Here is a 13827-nt window from a genome sequence, read left to right as displayed (position 1 = left end):
ATTAGGTAATCTTAAAGGCTCTAATATTCAGTGACTTGAACACTAGAGGTAGAATGGAGGGGGGCACTACAGATGAATTCTGGAATATGTAAGGGATAAAATGTGATAGGGACCATGAGTAAGTATAGAGGCAGAAATACTAAGTTATGGTTTTACTGAATGAAGGTATCTAGAATACACAGCGATCCAGAGAAAAGAAATCCCAGAATCAATCAGTAAACTCATGAGCTTGGGGCAGATTGACTTCAGCACAAAATGTAAGAGTAGAAGGCAAGTGTTAGAGGAGGCCTAGTCTTCTTAACTCCAACCAGAAAAAGCAAAACCCATGAATAAAAAAGGGAGTTAGGTACAAGTGGGGTGACAGGGAGAAAAAAAAAAAAGTGTTTTCTCTATATACTAGAAAACAAATTGATTTAGGGGAGAAAAACAGGCCTCCCTTCTAGCTAAGGTATTTTCCCTTTCCCATTACCCTAATCCCAACTCATTTTTGTACCTAGACTAATGTAATAGCTTCCCCCTAGCTTCCCCTGTCCTCCAGTCCCTCCTTGCCTTATGCCCATTGATCTTTAACCATATACCTTCAGTATCAAATACAAAATGCTTTGTTTGGCTTTCAAAGACCTGCCTACCTGGTCCCCTCCCCTCTATGCAGTCTTTTTTACACCTTACTCCCAACTGTGTACTTTTCAATCTAGTTTGCTTGGTGAAGAAAAGGAAATGATTGATTGATTGATTGATTGAATGAATGGGAAATAGGGAGAGAAAAGGAGGATGATGGGGATGATTAAAATGCATATAATACAATATCATGCATTTTTCATTCAGTCCATTATACCAAGATACCTTCTCCCTCATTTCCCATTTTCAAGTCTCCATTTTTCTTATGCAGCAAGTGGCTGCCAAGGAGGCAAACTCCTTTTTTTGGGTTAATCTCTCTTGAAATTTTGATTTATATGCTCTCCCTCCCCCCCAAAATACTTATTCTCTATTCACTTCTAAACAATTTATTTTGCTCAATATATGGTGGTTTTTTTTTTTAAGTTTCTATTCCCATTTTCCATTTTTTTTCTGTCCTTTTATGCCAGATTTCCCCAGGAGCCTCTGACTGGCAGGTGGGGTCCACAATATACATAACTGAGAAAGCCCATCTGTCTTTCCTTTTCAGCCGCTTCTCTTCTTCTTCTGCATTTGTCACAAATGGTCCATTATGCAAATAATCACAGTCATATATATGGGATAATATACAGATAAATGGGAATTACAAGACCATAAATAGGGGAAGGAGTTTTTGTGACATCATAAAAGACCACAAGAGTGAAGGCCAAGTTGCTTTTTATTAAAATTTTTCCTCTGGTTTATGATTTTTTTATTATAATACACTGTGTGTAATACTAGAGACACTATACTCTATGTGTGTGTGTGTATTTTAACAGGAAAAAAAAAGTTTGGTATTTTATTTTTGTCCTCATTTTTTGAATATTAATGATTTGTTTGAGTTTCTTTCTTGGATGTGATTGTCTATTGAGTAATGCTAAACTCAAAATAAGCACAATTCTTCATTCTGAAACACCTTTTTCCACTTTTCTAGAGACTGGAAGCAAAACCCCTTTTCAAAAACTATTGATGAAAACAGTGAAAAAACTGAATCTCGTTCATGTTTTTTTGGAATGCTCTCTGATCGATAATATTTCTCTGTGATATTGAACAAGTCACACTTCTGACTGTGTACCAAAAAGGCTCCACATCCTTGTTTCTTACCTCAGTTTCACTAATAAACATTTTAGCTAAGGGCAATGATTCCAGAGTGGTTTGGCCTCTGGGACTGACTTTTTCAGATTTTTAATTTTTTCTGCCTGCTGCATAGTTTTGCTTTCACAGCTTGCTCTTTCTTCCTGACCCTCTATACCAACACTGTGGCAGCTAGAACCTGACTTGAAGTTCCTGTAAATCAGATATTCCATGACCGGTGGTCTTATGACTACTTCCTGTAGGATACTGAGCAATCCAATTTATCTTAAGTCTGTTTTCTCATCTGAAAGAGGGGGAAAATAACATTTTATGCTACATTTTGTTTATACAGTACACATTACATATACAACATGTTTACACAACATTTACACTCAGAGGCTTCATTCATCAAACAGCTAGTAGAAAAGCACAAGAAAAGAAGCAGTGGACAGACAGCACCTTAAAATCAGGAAGATTGGACTCTTTCAAGTCTTGCCTCTGATCCATATTAACTGGATGACCATGGCCAATTCTCTAAGTTATAAATAACTCACCAATATGCCTCAACAGAAGCGGTTTTCATACAGGAAGTTCCTCACACATATGAAATTGTAGGTCTGTGACCCCCCTCCAATAAAAACAAAATAAAACAACCAAAAAACCAGAACAAGATATCTCTCACTGAACTGTGCTATTAAGAAGTAGTTTGCAAACAGTAAAGGATAATGGAAATGTGAACAATTATTTATCATTCAAGATAATAGAGCCACCTAGTTTCCTTTTTTCCATCTTTTATCCTTTCCTGCATGCAGATTCTTTGATTCTCTTGACACTTCTCTGTCAATTATAAAAGATATTCATTCAATTTTGGACTACATTTAGGAATCCAAGAGTAGTGTTTAAAAGAAGAGACTGGCTTCATAAACACTTGGGTACCATTTTTCATTCAATTATATATTAATTTTTTTTCTTTTTTGCAATCTTGGGAAAACAACCATTTCTTCCTGCCTTAGTCTTATTTTCTTTAATACATTTATTATCTATTTCTTAATTTATTTTTTTATTAAAAAAATAATTCTCTCCCTTCATACCTTCTCTTTCCTGCCCCATCCCAGAGATGGTAAACAATTTGATATAGGCTATACATGTGAAATCATGCAAAAAAAAAAATCATCATATTGTGAAAGAAGAAATAGACCTTTCCCCCAAAAAACATGAAAAACACAAAGTGAAAAAAACAGTATGTTTCATTCTGTATTCAGACTACATTGCTTCTTTTTCTGGAAATAGATAGCATTTTTCATCATAAATTCTTCAAAATTATCTTGGATCATTGTACTGTTGAGAATTGCTAAGTCCTTCAACAGTTGTTCATCATACAGTGTTGCTTTTAAACATTTGTTTTATTTATTTAAAAAATTGTAAAGGAATATTTATATTTCACCAAATACATATCAAAACAAAATTTTAACATTAAAAAAAAAGTTTTGAGTTTCCAATTTCCTCTCTCCCTCCCTTGCTTCCCTATCCCTGAGACAATAAGCAATCTGATAGAAGTTATATATTACATGCATTTTTTTAAAAATTGAATTCTGAATTCTTTCCCTTTCTTCAGTACCTTGTTGTAAAGGCAAGCATATCTTAGCAATTATACTTGTGAAATCATGTAAAACATATTACCATATTAACCATGTTACAAAAAAGCAAGAAAAAAATAAAGAAATGGAAAAAATGGAGCAGTTAGGTGGTGCAGTGGATAGACTACCATCTATTAAATCAGGAGGATCTGACCCCAGACACTTAACATTTCCTAGCTGTATGACCCTGGGAAAGTCATTTTAACCCCAATTGCCTCAGCAAAACAAACAAACAAACAAACATATATATATGTATATATATGTATATATATACATATATACATCAATCGCTACTGAGACTTTACCAGTTCTCCAAAGATGGATAGGTTTTTTTTTTTAACCATGAGTCCTTCAGAGTTATTATTGTATTGTTCAGAATAGCTGAATCTTTCACAGTTGATCATCCTTTTAATGCTGCTGCTGCTGTGAACAGTGTTTTCTTGGTTCTTCTCCCTTCATTTTGTATCAGTTCATATGTCTTCTCAACTTTTTTCTAAAATCATCCTACTCATTTCTTATACCACAATAGTGTTCCTAAACTATGACATGTTTGGCCATTTCACAACAGTACTTTTGCCACCACAAAAAAAAGTTTTTTTTTTTTTCTTTTTTCCTTGATCTCTTTTGAATATATACCTAGTAATGATATTGCTGGGTCAAAGGGTCTGTACATTTTATAGCCTTTGGCATAGTTCCAAATAGTTCTCCAGAATCTACCTTAGTCTTCTAAACCTGTTTATCTTAAATGTGCAAATTTTCTTTTAAGAAAATCCTAATATGGATGGATGGTTGAAAAAAAATTAAGTTCTTTCTGAGTACAAAGAACTGTATTAGAGATACATATAGGAAAGTAAAAGAGACCTTATTTTCAAAAAGCTTGTTTTCTAATAGAGGAAGATGACATAGATAGGAAATATTAGTTGCAAGTCAGATGGAAAGACTTAGGGTACCTAGAAGTACAATAATGAAGCAGATGGTAATAGAACATCTTTAACCTTGTTTCCATTGATAAAATATTGTCAGTTTATGCGATAGAATCACTTGACTGCTAAGGACTGTGGTGAAGAGAAGAGAATTTTCTTTTCCAGATCTTCACTAGCTATGGCAGACAAAAACGGATGGGTGGAACATCAGGAGAATTAATTAACTCTATAAGGATTGCTTCCCCTCTCTTATGGCTGTGAGAAAGTGAGATAAGGCTGGGGCTGAGAAAGGATTAGTGATTCAGGAGCACTGCCATTCCTATTCCTGGAGTTCTTGGATTTTGAGTCATGGGCTTTCTCCAAAAGGATCTAAAGGGAGATAGTGGTTGAAATAGTGGTAGTCTTTTGACTTAACACATGTCACCTCCAACCTTTCCAGGAAGATGCTTTGCTGCTTCAGCCAAACGATATTACTGCTTCAATTGGGGGCAGTTGATGCTAAGAATTTCTTGCAGGGTACCAATACTGAGGAAAGACCTTTAAATGATGTCTTCTGTTCAGGAAATTAGCTCAACATAAAGAAGAACTCCATGATAATTACAAAAACTGAATGGGTTCTAGTCACCCAGGAAAGTAGTGACTGATTCTTTTTCAGGTAGAAGTATGTGTAGATATCCTCTCTGATCCCTTCAAATTTTGATATCTATAATTCTATGAAAAATGAAAGACTCTAGTTGCCTTTCCCCAAAATAATATTTTCTTGAAAATGTTGAACTCCAAATTTGCATGTAATAGTGAGCCTTTCAAATATACGGGGAAAGGGAGTTAGTTCTTTTCAAACAAATGGTCCAAGAAAGAAGGCAAGACACAGCAAAAGTATTTCGTGTGTGTGTGTGTGTGTGTGTGTGTGTGTGTGTGTGTGTGTGTGTGAGTGTATGATATGACAATTCAGGACTATGCACACACCTTTGGTAGCATCAATCAGAGAAATTAAAGCTTTTTCCTTTTCTATTTTTCCAGGTGAAAACCTGAATCATACTATGACAGCAGATCCTGTTTGGAATGTGAATTTCTAGACATTTCTTGTCATGTGCTATAGAAACCAGGAAGAAAATAAAAGTAAAGCTGAATGAGTTGCCCCACATTTTCTAGCTTTTTTTTTTTTTTTCCATTTCCCCCTCTAAACTCTGGCCTGTCTTTAACCTCTGGTAACCCTGACATTCTTTGCACTAAAGTGTCTGATATTAAAGCAGATTGCTTTCATGCCTACATAAGTAATATCATATGCTTCACATCAGCCTATGCTCCAGATAGCTGAATTCCGACTCTATTGCTGCCTGTGAATGAACGCTTCACGCATACTAATATTCGAATATCTGAACCAGATCGCCTTTCAACTTTTTGAAATGTAATTGTATTGGCCTTTTTGGATGTCTAGGACACAGAAACTATATTTTAACACATGGAGGTAATGCTGGGTGCCAGAATTTTGTTTTTATTATGTTGGCCAACATGTGCCAGAAATACAAAACTGAAAAGATAAGCCCCCTGCAACTTTTAAAACAAGCTTACTCTTTCTCAAAGGATTTGGGGGGAGGAATGCTTATGAATTGGTGGGTTTATAAGGAAATTTATTTTTTATGAACGATGTAGAGACCTTTTGTTGCATTTGAAGCTGTAAATATTAAAGGAAAATCCATCAACAACTTGGACTTCTTGGCAAATGTATTTATCTCAACATGGAGATGATTTATGGTAAGTATTAGGAGGTCCTCAGTATGACATTAGGTTTTCCCCAATGCTGATAGTGTTTTCCTTTAGTTCTTTTACTATGAGGAAAATAAAAGTTATTCAAATCAGGTTATTTTTCACTCTGGTTTTATTATATCCACTTTATTGAATTTCTTTCTCCACCTGCTAACCCCAAAAGAAACCATTTGAATTTAAGTTATTTCTCTTTCTGTTTTTTAGTCACCTTTTTCAGCTTTAAATTTCAGCTTGACCAGTGATACTTCTATACTATAAGAAAACATGGATATGAAGAATCTGCAGAAGCATGAGAAGACTTATCAACTGATGTAAAGTGAAGTAGGACCAAGAAAAGAATATACACAATGATTGCAGCAGAGTAAATTGAAAGAAATAAAAACTGAATGATCTGAAGTTATAATGATTGAGCTTGATCCCAAATAAAGATTTCATTTACTTCCTTTCTTTGGAGAAGTGGGTGGGACACTATATATAATTGAGGTTGTTTTTTTTTTTTTTTTTTTTTTTTTTTGATTTTTTTTTCTTAGTCATAAGGCATATCTTATAAGGGAGGAGGAGAGAGAAAAGATATATTGGGAAATTGATAGGAAAATAGGAGACATTAATAACAATAAATTCTAAATAAAATTTTTAAAATGGCTTTTATTTGATCAATTGTAACAGTCACTATGATACAGGATACTACTTTTTTTTTTTTTTTTCTATTTTGGTATCCCCTGTATTTAGAATAGCACACTTATAATGTCAATTGATTAACAGTCTCATCAATATGAATATTACATTCAATGATATAATAATATTAATCATAGTTAACATTGATATAGTGCTTTTATATTTGCAAAGTGTTTTACACATATTGTGTCATTTAATTCATCATTATCCCATTGTTGTAGACAAAGAACCAGACATTGAGAGAGATTAAGTTACTTGTCCAGAATCTCAAGTTGTAAGATCCTTCTAATTCCAAATCCAATATTCTTACCATTTCACTACATGATGGCCCAGTAAAATGTAGATCACAACCTGTCCATGTCTAGTGTTCTGTGTGACCTAGAATGTATCCTCTAGTAAATCCTTCTAAATGGCCTAACAACCATATTGGGGGCCCTTTTCTAGATTTCATGGACATTAATAAAACTCCAGTTTTGTTACATAACTAGTCTACTTTCTTTTCAGGACATTCATGTCCCTGATACTATCCTTCAGACCTGTGGTGTCAAATTCAATACAAATGAGAGTCATTAAATCATATTTGTGGAAATCCTCAGGCTACACAGTGACTTAGAAGACCACATATATTTGTATTTTAATCTGGTTTGAGTCATACTGTATGCTGAAAATTTTTACTTTAGATCTTCATTGATAACATGATGTAGTTTCCTTATTGCCCTTTGCCTCTCCAGTGTCGTTTGGGCAAACCATAAATTTAATTCGACCCATGAAACATGGCCTTATATCTAGTAGGTGTCTAATAAATACTTGTTAAGATGAAAGAAAAGGAGAGTACCATGATACTCCAGTGCTAACTTTTCTCAAAGAAGGGTCATAAATTTAAGTTTAATTGAACATCTGAAGTTACCTTTTTTGTTCTATCTTTTTTGATTGCTGTTGTTCAGTACTTGAAGTTTTCTTGTTAAAGGGGTTTGCCATTTTCTTTTTCAGCTCATTTTACAGATGAGGAAACTGAGGCAAACATGGCTAAGTGATTTGCTCAGGGTCGTATGGTAGTATCTATGCCCACATTTGAACTTGAGAAGCCTGATTCCAGCTCTAGCACTCTATCTAATTTTGCCATTTTACAAATAACGAGATTGTGGTTTGAAGAGATAATTACCTAAGATCACACAGTTAGTTAACAGCAAAAATGTGTTGCAAATCCAAGTTGTCTTCCAATAAATTCAAAACTATTCACTGTGCCCTGATTAATTGTGTCAGATTAATTTTGGTATTTAAGAAAGGCAAGGGTATCTTCCTAGCAGTCTTATTATAACCTTAATAGAAAAGATGATGGTTCAGTACTTTTAAAAATTAATCTGAGACTTCTTGTAGAAATTGTCCCTAGATTCTCCTTCATAATGTCATATAGTTTTAAATACATGCCAACTAAAGGGCAGTGGATAGAGTGCTCAGCCTGAAACCAGGCAGGCTTATTCTCCCAAGTTCGAATCTCACCTCAGACATTAGCTGTGCAACTTTGGGCAAGTGTGTTTACTTCAGTCTCCTCATCTGTAAAATAAACTAGAGAAGGAAATAGCAAACTATTCTAGTATCTTTTCCAAGAAGACCCTAAAAAGGGTCAAAAGGAATCAGACACAACTGAAAAACTATACAACAACAACAACAGCCACTTGTTAGCCAACAATTGAAGTATAGTCAGCTAAGGAAATAAGTGACAGAAGGGGAAAAAACATAGATTTTACTGGAAGTTAGGCAAAGTATTAGAATAAATTCAATACCCTCAAAAATTACGTCACAATTCACTTCCTTCAAGAAATCTTCTAAGATCAACTGCCTCTTGATGTTCATTCCTGGATTTTGTATCCCTTCATTCTTCAGTTCATACTAAATTTGATTCCATTTGTTGATTTGTTCTTTGGTAAATATAAAAAGCTCAGCCATCTCACTTGTCCTGTTTGCCCCTGTGCCTCAAACATAAGGAGCTCTTGATGCAGGTTTATTGAATTGTATTGATTTTTTTTCCTGTTCCCCCCAGATTACAAACCAGCTTGAAGGCAGGACCCTTGTTTAATTCTCTTATTGATCCACCACAATAACTAAAATAGTACAGCTTTTATCCACTGAATTAGGCTGTCCAGTGCCTCCCAAGTACTTTCTTTCCAAAACAGAATCTTAGCTGTAAAGGTGAGCTCATTCTCACAAAATTCAGATAAATTGTATCATAACATGATTGTCTAGTTTTTCATCATTGTTCACTGAATACTGCTCTATGCTATTTTGGATCATAATTTCCTTGCTAATGCGAGGATGTCCATTCAGGGGAAATCATTAAATGGCAAATGTCAGGGCTAAAAGGGTTGTGAATCTCTACATGCAACCTAAGATTGGAAGGAGGAGGAAGGAAAGAAGCATTGACAAGCATCTACTTATGTTCCTCACTAAGTCTTATCTTACTAAAGGAACAATATCTCCTAGGCTTCCTTCCCTTCCTTTCTTTCCCATAAAGGTGATGAAGCTTAGAATTTATTGGGAATAGGGGATCTGCTCAAGTTCAAATTCTATCTTTTTTGATGCAGCTTCTTGATAGCCTCTGGCTGTATTGATTTCATTTCTAGGACACTTGCAGGAGTTTTCTAGACCCTACTCTTATCAGCCAGAGAGGGTCCTATTGCTAAATTTTCATTGTAAGCCTTTACACATCAGAAAACAGCAGACCACAAATCAGGGCTTGATTTATCATTTTGTTGATTGTTCAGACAAAAAGTGATGGAGAAAATATTAATGTAGCAAATTAAACTTAAAAATATGTTTCTCTGGGGCAGCTAGGTGGCACAGTGGATAGAGCACCAGCCCTGAAATAAGGAGGGCCTGAGTTGAAATCTATTCTCAGACACTTAACATTTTCTAGCTGTGTGGCCCTGGGCAAATCACTTAATCCCAATTGCCTCAGCAAAAAACAAATAAACAAAAACAACATCTATTATATATATATATATATATATATATATATATATATATATATATATATATATATATATATATGTTTCTCATGTATTTTTTTTGGAGAGCTAGTTGTTAAACACTTACCACACCCCTAAGAGCCTAAAAAGTACCACCTAAATATATGTCTGTTCCACTCAGACTTGGTGGATGTCCCCAGAACATAGGAGTCATAATACCCAGTTTGGGGTATTATCCAAAGATGCTACTATAGCCTTATCCAATATCCTTAATATATTAAATCTAAATAAACCTCCCTTTGTTAATTTTTCAACCTTAGGAATATCTTATTTCATACCAACATAGAACATACTAACAGGATACCAACATCAGGCCAGAACTTAATATACTCACTCAGGTTTTCCATTATTAAATCTCAATCTCTACAGGCATCTGTACTGAGTTACTCTAAGATGCCTCCTGAAATACATATTCATTCTAGTCAACACTTTGCCTTCTACATGTCAGCATCTGCTGAACCTCAATCTGGACTTGAAATACCTCAAAACCACATGATTGTGCAATTTGGAATTATGCCCAAAGAACTATCAAACTACAGATACCCTTTGATCCAGCAGTGTCTCAACTGGGTCTGTATCTCAAAGAAATTATAAATAAAGGGAAAAGAACCAACATTTGCAAAAATGTTTGTAGCAGCTCTTTTTCTAGTGACAAGGGAACTGGAAATTGAGTAGATGCCCATGCTGGGGAATCACTGGATAAGTTCTATAAGAAATGAAGAATAGGCTGATTTCGGAAAAGCCTGGAAAGACTTATATGAACTGATGCTAAGAGAAGTGAGCAGACAGCAACAAGAAAATTATTGATGAACAACTTAATGGAAGGGATTCAAGGCAATTGTGATGAAAAGAACTCTATGTATCTAGACAGAGAACTATGAAGACTGAATGTAGATCAAAGCCTTGTATTTTCACTTTTTTGCTGTTTGTTTTTTCTTTCTCATGTTTTTCCCTTTTGATCTGATTTTTCTTGTGTAGCATAACAGATATGGAAATATATTTAGAAGAATTGCACATGTTTAACCTATAGAGGATTGCTTGTTGTCTAGAAGAGGGTAGGAAGGGGAGAGGGAAGAACAAAAATTTGGAATACAAGGTTTGCAAAGGTGAATTTTGAAAACTATCTTTTCATATGTTTGGAAAAATAAGCTATTAAAAAAATCACATCATTGCCAGCATTATGGTTGGCCCTTACCATCTCCCCTAAGAAGTGCTAGAAGTGAATAGTAAAGAAGGGAAGGAAATATTCCAATGGAAAGGGCAGCATCTTCATCAGTTTCTACCTCTCTCAGCTCTAAAGCATCCCTGATATACCTTTGGCTTATTTCTTAGCATCCTTTTGCATTTTGAATTGATAGAAATTTAAGTTTAAAAAGGAGACTGTTTATATTTAATTCCATACAAATGTAAAGGAAAGAGTAGTGGAACTGAATCAGGAAAGATTTGAGAAGAATCGTGTCTCACTTATTAACTATCTGATGGGCAAGTTAAATAACCTCTTTCAGTCTTTTTTTTTTTTTCATCAATGGGAACAATAATCCCTTTTTTTTTTTTTTTTACATTTGTCAGCTAGGTGATATAGTGAATAGAGGAGGAATAAAAAGAAAAACTTGAATTGAAAAACCTGCCTCAATATTTCCTAATTATATTACTCTGGGCAAATAATGTAACCTCTCTCTGCTTCAGTTTTCCCATTTGTAAATGGGAATAATAATAGCACTATTTCACAGGGTTGTTGTAAGGATCAAATGAGGAAACATGCATAAAGTACTTTGCAAATTTTAGAATGCTATATAAATGCTACTCATTATCATTTAACCTAACTCATAAGGTGTTGTGTGACTCAAGTGAGGTAATAATGTGTGTAGTGATTTATAAATCTTGTAGTACCATATAAATGTCAGTTATGAGAAGGAGTGTGACTAGCACTCTACCCATTGCATGCCTAGCCATCATGCTGTATTCTCATCTCTAGTCAGGTACACAGCAGGTGCTCAATAGTTATTTGTTGATTGATTGACAACTAAATAGCAGAGAGATTTCTTCAGCAGATGTGAGCTGCTAGGAATATCAACCAACTCTAGGAAATATTTTATAGAATTATGGAAGAGGATTGGCTTCAAAACCAAGAAGGAGAAAGGGAATAAGCATTTATTAAGTGTCTACTATGTGCTTAGCACTTAAGAAATATTATCTAATTGGATTCTCACAACAACCATGGGAGAGGTGTTGTTATGAATTCTATTTTATAGTTGAGAAAATGGAGGCTAATGGATTAAATGACTTACCTAAGATTATTCAACTAGGAATTATCTAAAATCACGGTTGAACTCAGAGCTTCCTGAGCCCAGAGCTCTAACCACAAAAAGATCTGCTTAGAGCCCTATAGTGAAATATGCTCTCTGTGAAACCCTAAACAACTCAGTTAATCTTTAACTCAACTCCTTGGTTCTCTTGACAACTCTTAATGACAAAAATTGAGCTTCTAGAAGGTATCAATCTACAAGGGGGAGATTTTTCACCTGGAATTTTTATTGCCAATGAAATCACAGATCCAAGCCATATTCCTATATCCTATTAAATGTCAAAACTAGAACAAACCTCAAAGGTTATCTGGTCCTATTTAGTAAGATATCATAGGAGGAGATAAACGTGTATATGGCATTATGTGCCCAGTACTTTATAAGCTTTTCATTTGATCCTCAAAATAACGCTGGGAAAGAGGTGTTATTATATTTATCCCTTTACAGTTGGGGAAAATGAGGCAGAAAAAAGTCAAAGTCATGCTATTAGACAGTGTCTGAGAATGGATTTTAACTTAGGCCTTCCTAATTCCAGGCTAGGCACTTTATTTACTATATTATGTAGCAGCCTTACAGAGCAAGGAAGTTTCAACAACCCTTCTACGTTTCTTACTTATTAAGATGAAGAATAACTTCCTTTTATTAATCAATAGGTGTTTTAAAAAATGAATCAGTAGGTCTTTACTGGGAAAAAATAAACAAATTATAAAAACAAGCTACTAGATTCTCTTCTTCAAATCTCCTTTTAATTTCTAATAAGTCATATCTTCTATTTACTAAGGCTCATTCAAAAACAAATCAGTTGAGAGGCAGTGGGGTGTAGTAGCTTTAGAACCATGAGTTATGTTCAATCCTTTCTCTGAGATATATACTGGTTTGTGACCTTGAGAAATTCTTTTATTATTCAGGAAATTTTGCCAGACTCTAAATTGGTGAGAAGTCCTTCCATCAGTGGAAAGAATTTTTAGATGTCCAATTGAAAAATTTTTTTAAAGAGTGAGAGAGACATTTAGGTAATGCAGTGTATAGAGAACCCGCCCTGGAGTCAGGAGAACCCAAGTTTAAATTTGGTTTCAAAAACTTACTATCTATGTGACTCTGTGCAAGTCATTTAATTACAATTGCCTTTAAAAAATAAAAATTAAAAAATAGAATGAGAGATCCTTATTGGTTTAAGCCTTATGACACCTCCTAAAGTATAAACCTCATACTTTCTATCTTCAAGGAACCTAAATGATGGCTGGGAATATATTTAAATTTCTTGTCATGGGTGACTCCATTCTTCACCTCCTCATCATGACTGTTAGTAGCTCTTTAGAAAAAGAATAGAAGCTAGGGAACCCAGATTGAATAGAAACAGCAGAATTTGAGGGGGAAAAGGGAAAAAAAGAATCTTTTCCTTCTCCCTTTTTATAAGTTTTTAGAAGGAAGAAATCTTGGTATTAAAAGGTTTGTGGGTAAACCAAAATTTGTCATAGACCAGTGCCAGGCCGCATTCCTTGTATCTGGTTATTAGATATTTTAATGAGTAAAGGAGTGCTCAATGCATCCTTTGAAGTAAACTGGAACTCTCCAACTCACAAAGCTAATTATCTAGTTTCAATAATCATATGGTTCATGGAGAGAATTGGAGTGGAATTAAAAGACCTTAAGTTAAGTTCTGGCTCAACAACTTGTGGGCCTTATTTTAACATAGAACAAGTTACTTTCTCCTTTGGCTCTGAGTTCCTTCATTTGTAAATAAAGGGCTTGGATTAGATGATCCCAA

This window comes from Sminthopsis crassicaudata, chromosome 3, assembly GCF_048593235.1.
Source record: "Sminthopsis crassicaudata isolate SCR6 chromosome 3, ASM4859323v1, whole genome shotgun sequence".
In the NCBI taxonomy this organism is placed as follows: domain Eukaryota; kingdom Metazoa; phylum Chordata; class Mammalia; order Dasyuromorphia; family Dasyuridae; genus Sminthopsis; species Sminthopsis crassicaudata.
This window is presented reverse-complemented; position numbering follows the sequence as displayed.